Consider the following 8,750-nt stretch of genomic DNA (forward strand, 5'->3'; position numbering starts at 1 on the left):
GAATGTGAGAAAAATATTTAGAACCTGAATTGCTGAACCTTTCAAGCTGCAACTTAGAAGTACTGACCTGAACTACAAGTTTTTAAAAGCCACAGCTGTGTGTAATTTATCTGTGTAAATTATGTGCAACTTATTACTTGGATGTTATGGAAACTGCATGAATAAGTGAAATTGCATGACTAGAATCAACGAATACTGAAGGGATAGACACTCCATTTCCGAGCAAGTTTTTACTGTATGTCTCAAGCATGGTGGGGAAGAAGCCATCAAATGTTGAGGGAGTTGAACTGTTAGAAAAGTACAACAACCCTCTCAAATGCATTGCTTGGTGTCATTGTTATTATAAAACAGAAATCATTGTACGAAGGATATGATCGTATCTGTGTACTCAACACCTTTTACCGCACTACGGGTGACATCTCTGGCAGATGATCTGGCAACTCCCTTTGTGTCCAAAGTTCCAAAGCTATTTCAGAAGCGTCCTTGAATCTAGTGCCAGCTCCTTTTGCTAACCAACAACTCCTAAAATAGACTAAAACAAAAACTGTTGTTGCACTAAGGCTTTTGCTAGACTAAGCCGCTATTCTGACAACATTTAGCTGTCATTAGAACAAATAAGAACTGGTCATTAAGTAGATGAATCAGATATTGACGATGTTTTACAACTAGCAGTATGCAAAGGGGTACCAAACTCAGGTTTAACCTGACTTAACACACACCAAAACCAAACCATGCAAATTTCATAAAACTATACTTCTCGTGAAAAATATGGCACTGGTTCATAATTAGATTAGAATCTGACTATTGCAAAGGTTCTCACTCTCTGCAGTGAGAGCAAATGTGGATGGCATTACATATGGATTTTTCTGTTAGAAATTAACTGCATATTCCAAGCATTACAATTAATAGGCCAAGCTGTTGCAACAGCAACTTAGTTGAAGCCAGTTCTGCTGGCAGCTGGTCACACACTTACATTTTTCAGGCATATCTATATCCCATATAAACCTAAAACAAGAGGATGAAATGAACCTGGTTCCAATTCTTTAGACAAGCTGTCTTGCCCAATGTATAACCAAACTTCTGTTAGGTATTAACAACAGAATTGTACTTATTCTGACATATATTTATGAGACCTGAAAGTATGCTCTATCTGATTTTGACAGGAATACTTCTTATTCGTAACTTAGAACAGCTTTACTATAATGGAACTACTGTCAGGTGAAGGCGTTATATGTGAAAATACCATGCAGGAATTTCAAAAAGGCCTCCAACGGATAAATAGTAGATCAACTGGACTAAAGGATGAAGGTGAAAAGTTTTATAAATTGCTGAATCCTCTCCCTGGGTGAGGTGTCATATGGACGTCCTTGTATGTATCTGGGGACTATTTATTGATCTGGGGAACTGCATGAAAAGAGCGACGGAAAAAATACAGTTTTTCTGTCTCCATTGCGTTTTCCTTAACAACGCAGTAAAGTAAGTTGAGCTACATATAACAGCTATTGAAAAATATCTTCATAGGAAGCACATTACAGCACCTCATTGCTTTATGAAGTAGCTTTTGATAATATCATAGTGGAAAATTTCTTACATTTTTGGTTTATGATCAAAAGGTTTCATTTATTATAGCCACGAGTCCTAACAGACCAAGATAAAATAAACTGCAGGTTATATTAACAATACTCCAGGCAAAAGTATAAAGTCACTTATGCTCGTTAATAGTTATACCCCAACATGTAAAATTAGCAAAAGTTATGCAAGAGTCCTACTGACTTTTGTTTCCTAAGGTGAACAAAATTTTTAAGATTATCTGTAGGACAGTGTGAAAAGCTATGAAGGTCAAATGCCACATGGCACCAACCAAGGAAATCACAAATGTAATCTCAGTGGATACTGCAGCTGCATAGACACAGAGATGTATTTCGTAGACTGTGGTTGAAAGATACTGAGAAATAAATTAACCGAGAACTGAAACTCTGAACAAGCATAAATTGCCCCAGCCAAGACAAAAAGGCATTTAGTTTAACAGCCTGTCCATTCTAGTACCTCTATTTGAAAACTCCCATGGAAAAAAAAGAGAGAGAAAGAGTCACTATTACTTGCTTTCTAAAAATAAAGTGATGAAAATTGTGATAGTTAAATAATACCTGCTCTGGTTATAGTCCTTCCAGTTCACAGATATTGCTAATAAAACTGAGTATCTCCTCTGTTAGTATCACTGGTAGTATATGAATATTTAAAGCTTAGCAGGCAGCATAAAGCTAACAATTGTTTACGGTGCAGGGGACAGAAACTGCAGTAAAAGAAACCTAGTTTCCCTGAACAATAGTTCATATATTAGCACCAAGTAAGACTGTTGAAGCTGGGTGGAAACGTATGCATTATGAAAGTCTGCATAACATTTGGGAGGATTTATTAATTTATTTCCTTCAGCTTTGAAGGTAGTAGTTCCTTCCAATATTTCCTGGGGAGTGAAGCGGTACCCACAGCAGAGGAAAACAAATTTAGAGATTGTGAGCAGTGGTGTCTCTCAGGAATCGGTATGGGGATCGATACTGAGAACTGTCTTCATTAACACAGGTGTCTGACGGGACGAAGCGCACTCTCATCAAGCTTGTGGATGACAGCAGGTTGAGGGGTAGCAGTCAACATGCTGGTGAGCAGGGCTGCGATTCAGAGGGAGCTGGACAGACTGGAGACATAGCTTGATGGGACCATACTGAAGTTCAGCAAGGGGAAATGCAGTCTCACATCTGGGATTTAATAAGCCTATGCACCAGGAGGGGCAGGCAATGACTGCTGGCAAGAGGCTCTTCAGAAAAGGACCTGGAGGGCTTGGTAGACAAAAACTTGAACATGACCCAGGGATGTGCCCTTGCAGCAGAGGCAGCTAATGGTATCCTGGGCTGTATTAGCAAGAGTGTAGCCAGCAGGTCCAGAGGAGAGATCCTTCCTTTCAATTCAGCACTGGTTAGACTGCATCAGAACATTGTGTCCGTTTCTGGGCTTCCCAATGAAAGAAAGATACTGACACACTTATTCGAATAAGTCCAGTGGCGAGAACCAAGATGGGCGGGGCAAGGGAATATGGCTTACATGAAGAGACGTCAAGAAGTAGGTTTGTTCAGCCTTGCGAAGAGAGGGCTAAGGGGACACCTCATTGCTGTCTACAACTCCCTGTTCAGAGGATACAGAGAAAACAGACGCTCTCTTCTCAGAGGTGCACAGCAATAGGTTGACAGGCAATGAAAACCTGGTGGAAGGTGGGAAATCCCAACTAGATATTAGGAAAAAATTCTTTACTTTTATCATAAGGGTGGTCAAATATGGGATCAGAACACCCAGAGAGGTTAAAGGATCTCCATCCTTGGAAGTGTTCGAGACTCAACTGGACGAGCCCTGAGCATCCTGGTCTAACTAGACCTACTGAGACCGGGGGGTTAGAGTAAATAGCCTCCAGAGGTCCTCCTCCAACTAAGCTGTTGTATAATTCTACAACAGCAAAGGTTCTTAACAAAATAGGGAAGAAAAAACACTCCCAAAATCCTGAAAGAATCCATGCTACTGATGCATCATTTGGTTTCTTATTTGTGGGGGATTCGGTTTTCTGTTTGTTTGTTTCCTTTTCCGTCTAAGTCAGTATTGTTATACTAAACATTAGTCTGAGCCTTCCTTATTAAATAAAACATTCCTTAATTCAAATATAATGAAAAGCTCATTATGACTTTCCAGCTACCGGTGCAAACAGCGTACTTAGCCAAACAGTAATTGTATTGGTCTTCCTTCTATTCCAACACTCCTCTGAAACTTGTGTCCCTCAAATGAATAATTACCTACAAAATAATTAAATGTTGCTGATATGGTCTACTCATCCCACTTGTACACAGAAACAGCAAAGTCTGTCTTCCCTGAAATCTATCTCCGTCATGTTGGATAAGCTTACTGCCCATCACAGGGCTGGCATCGATCCCTACTCAATTACAGATGAACATAGCACCATATTAAAAGACAAATAAGGTTTAATTTTAATCACAGGCAGCCTGTAAGTCCATGTTCCATTATAGATTAAAAGAAGCAATTATTTTTAAAAGTAAAGATTTAATGAAAGGCCTTACTAATATACAGACACATTGCTCCCTCTGCATTCTAAGTCAGACTCTGCAGTAATAGTTGAAATTGCTGCAAGCAATCCAACCAAGGCACGGCGATGCATCTTGGAGAAGAATGCTTTTTCTTCACATCACAAATAAGCTTTCTCAACTGGGTTTCTTTTGAGAGATTTCTCTTTCAAAAGTGTAAAATCACAGACCATTTATAGACAACAAATTAACTCCGTGGCCAGAGTTTATTGTTACTAAGACACAGTAAATGCAAAATAATTGCACTGAAGGAGACAGAAATTCCACACTAATGACACCGAATGCTGCTGAAATCACTTTATCCCAGATTCAAAAAGGTAGTTAGGAGCCTAATTCTCATTTGAATTCAATGGGAGTTAGGCACCTACACATCTCTGAATCCAGACATTATAGTCTCCCATCTGTAACAACAGGAGTTGCCTTGCATAATTACCTCCAGAATCTAGGTCATCAGAATTCTTATTTTCTTGCTATTCATTCTTTAGTACCAGTTTCCAGTCTTCCTTGTTTATTGAGTTGCTATAATGTTTGTGAGACTGTGAACTAATAAAAATGTAGTTGTAGAATCCTGTTGATATTAGTTCTGAGAATGTGAAGAGATAAATGTGTATTTTTAGAGAGACATCTACTCACTGGATAATCAGACAATGGTGTTGGCTAGTGCTACGAATGCAATTCCACTTGTACTGAGAAAATACGAGAAGTCATATATACACAAACATAACACCTCACTTTTTAAAGCTATTTTTATCTAATGCCATGCTTCTGTTCAGGAATTTTACATACATTGTTCAATCAGAAATGCTTTAATGCACAGTAAATTCTCTTCTTCATTTTGTAAATTTAAACCTACCTTTAGATGGGTTCAAATTAAAGCACTATTTACCAACACAGACATTGTTATATTAATCTCATAACTAATATTCAGAGTTAAAAAAATAATTAATAACAGGACTCCCTTGTCTATGAAGTACCTGTATTTTATTTGCCGCCCTAATTTTTCAGGAAAATTGTACCTGATAAAACACTAGTTAGGTCTGTAGAATGAGAACCTCAGAAAAAAAAAAAAAAAGGCAGGTATTTCTCAAACATATTAAGGATCTCATATCAAAAGGTCACTTGGAATCCTTCTGATGATGAACAAAAGACTTAGGAAACCTTCTCATCTACTTCTAGTCAGTCCTTCTTGTTTTTATCTTGCTAAATTCCTTTTGGTTTTGTCCTCACTGATCCCTGAAGGAACAACATCTTGAGCTTCTCTACAGTTTAAATATTCACAAAGAGAATGTAGGAAAACAGCAGGTAGTGCTACAACGAAAAACAGCAACTCATAACACAGGTGCAATGCAAAGATTCAGCTTAAGAAAAAAGCGAGTGCATTCACTTTTCAGCTGGAATTCTGCCCGGTTTCGCATACACACACCTACATACACAGAATCAGCTGCAACCGGTAACTCAATCTACCAGGCTTAGGGATAACCAGGCCTACGCAGAACCGAGTCCTATTTATTTTTATTTTTTATGTTCTTTTAAATACAAGGAATTCCATTTTTTAAGTAAATCACCGAATTCTTCCAATATGTTCTGCAGATTTTTTTTCTTGTGACATAGCTTAAAAGACACACAAAATCAAGACTTTGTTAAATCCCTGCACAGAAAATCTATGAAAACATGACAAAATATGTTCCACGTGGAAACTCCTGTGTTAGTATATCCCTCATTAGCAATATGTGGATATAACGTTTGTTTGAACAGAAGTAACAGGTTTCATAAAAATATTTAGAATATGCAAAGATCCAGATCATTCTTTAGCTGATCTAATATCAGGTCAAGACCTAGATTACTGGGCCAACTATGATTTTAAGATCAACACAATTGTTTTAGTATACTGAATTTTAGAAATGTAGAAACAGCTTATTGCTTTCAAACACCAAACATATTTTACATTAAATTGATTATCACTCAGTGTTGGAAACTTTCTAATTCAGTGATATCTATTCTAAATTCTGTCATTGACTTCTATAAAGAAAACATTGATACACAAGAAAAATTAGGGAACATATCCAGTACTTCCAAAAACCACTTCTGTACTTGCTATGCATTCAAAAGTTAAGACTCGTGCATTGAAAATATAAGATGATAGCTCGCACTGAAAATGTTACCTGCTATATTCTTACTCTAGAAGAATTTCTTTTCATGTTTTCTTTTACAGATTCAAAGGCCTCACTAACATATCTTTGCAAAATCCTAGCTAAGGAGCTGGCCATATTGTCTACTAAATCCTTGTATGTATTTCATCTCTGTAAGCAAAACACTCTTCAAAATCTGCACTGTGGATGCTATTTTAAACCATCATAAAACGCATCTTTATAGAGCCCACTGTGTAACTCTCATTCTGTGCTGTATTTAGCCAGAGATGGTCTGAATTAAGGTATTTTGCAAGAGCATTCATCCTCCCTCCCGATTGTATTTTCAGCAGAGACAAATAAGATTTTAAGTTATTAGGTATCGTGAAAACTGACACGGTATTTTACGCAGACTAACACACGTCTTCATTCCCACCGTGAATAACAGCACACAGACATTTACAAGAGATTGTTGTTGTCACAGATGATAATTAGGTGTTTGATTCCACCATGGCCTTTCACAAGGTCTTAGATACCTCAAATGTATTTTCTGGTAGATATATATATTATTTTGGGAAAATTTTACAAGCGTAGTACTGTAATATGTAGATATATGCATATATGAACTTCCCTTTGAACAATACCTCAATATAAAAACAGTGCACTCAAAGACTGAAATATTTAATAAAAATGGCCAGTTTTTATAAGCATCATTTTGAAATTAACTGAGTAATTTTAGCTGCATAATCATATCCCTGAAGGGATGCAATAAAATATAAATTTAATCCAACACATTTTTAGAACAGGCTTCAAGCTAGTGCATGTACAATTTTGACCCAAATATCTAGTCATGAGTATAATATCAGACCTTTAATTATAATTTCTACTATAATTGTTCTATTGAAGAAAATGTAGCCAGTGCACTTACCTGCAATTATGCACACACAGTCTGTGGAAAGAGTAGATAAAGACTCTCCTGTGAACCGTCACTTGCTGAGCTAATTCACCCAACTGGTTTAATTTCGTTTGCCCTCAGTCTGTCGTTACAGTGATTACATCTAAATGAAAAGACAAGGAGACACCAAAATGAAAAAAACAGGGTATCTATTATTTAAATTTTCAATTTAACTTTTATTCTTAAACAATCAGAAAGTTAGGGTCACAGAAAACATGCTGTAAGAAAAATTAAGTGTTTTGTATGCTTTCTGATGATAGCATGTGTAGATGTCTTATCTAGTTGCTAAAGCGTACGGCCTCTCTGAGGCTCATTACAATGAGCACCTGGCGTTCTGCGATAGGTTCCCGGCATTTTATTTCTACTGTATTGTGATTTATAAACCCATAAAGAAAAGCCTTTTTTGGAATATCTGCTATAACATCGCAGACTATTCTTCAGAGCTAAATAGTTAGATTGCAATTTAAAAAAGTTTTCTGCGACACTACGATCTGAAGCAATACCCAAATCTTTATTTGAAAAATTCATATGCTAATATATATTATATTATTAAAATATACATCATCTTCTAAGAACAACACTTTTTATTGCAATGTAGCATCCACAGTGCACTGTGGAGCATGTACTGCAGGCCCTGTTACCAATACCCGAGGAACGGTAGAGAGCTTTGTACAGCATGGATGTGTGGATTCAACAAGCCCAGACGTTCATCCATATGAGGCCCTATTTATGGAACGGAATTAACCCTGGAGGTCACTCAGTCTCTTATATTGTAGGTATTACGAAGTAACAGTATTACGTTCTCACACAGTGTACTATTTTTGAAAGACAGATGCTATAAACACGCTAAAGCCATTCCAGAAAGAAAGTAAGCAAGATACCACTATTAAATGGCCCAAGAATCCTCCCCTCCCATCTAATCCATGATTTAGATACTTCTCCAGAAAATATCAACTCCTTGTCACATTTTATAGTTACTTCATATTGCCCAAATTGTCATTTAATAAGTTATGTAATACAATTCAACCCAGCATAAAACAGTCAAAAATCTCCTTCCAGTAAATTCCAAGCTACACAGTGTAATTTCCTGTCAGACATAATGTCCGTTCTTTTGAACATAAGCCCTGTGTGGAATGTTACATGGAGCCTGCTCCTCCCCTCAAAATCTATCTCAACCTTGAAAACTAAAAAGTCATTACCTTAGTCTGCTGGGGAAATAGTAGTATTAAAGTACCATAAAATAAAGTTCAACACAAAGCAAAAAAAAAAAAATTTCTTCACATAGATGGTGAAACACTGCTATGTAAATCTCCCCAAAAGGAAACAAAGTAAAATTATGAAAATTATAGAGAGATTAAGTGATCAAAGTCATTTTAGAAAATAAGGTCTCTAATCCAGAATACTGCTATTGTGTGTATGATGCCTGGTATTAATTATGGCAGCAATACTGGATGCTCACTGCTGTGTGTTGAGGCAGCCATGAACTGCAGTGGGATGACCAGCACAAAGTTAACCATCACCATGGATCTT

At 37.0% G+C, this 8,750-nt stretch overlaps 1 protein-coding gene across 3 annotated transcripts in view; it reads right to left on the reverse strand.

Annotated features, from left to right (window-relative positions):
• The window catches only part of TENM2 (teneurin transmembrane protein 2), a 1,253,534-nt gene extending 1,246,290 nt beyond the window's left edge, over window positions 1–7,244 (reverse strand). For all 3 annotated transcript variants that reach the window (XM_075442184.1, XM_075442183.1, XM_075442198.1), the window contains exon 1: window positions 7,194–7,244. The gene's annotated coding sequence lies outside the window, so the exon portion shown is untranslated. The remainder of the gene's footprint in view (window positions 1–7,193) is intronic.
• Window positions 7,245–8,750: the final 1,506 nt, after the last annotated feature.

The sequence above is a fragment of the Opisthocomus hoazin genome, chromosome 23 (genome assembly GCF_030867145.1).
Source record: "Opisthocomus hoazin isolate bOpiHoa1 chromosome 23, bOpiHoa1.hap1, whole genome shotgun sequence".
NCBI classification, from domain to species: Eukaryota; Metazoa; Chordata; class Aves; order Opisthocomiformes; family Opisthocomidae; genus Opisthocomus; species Opisthocomus hoazin.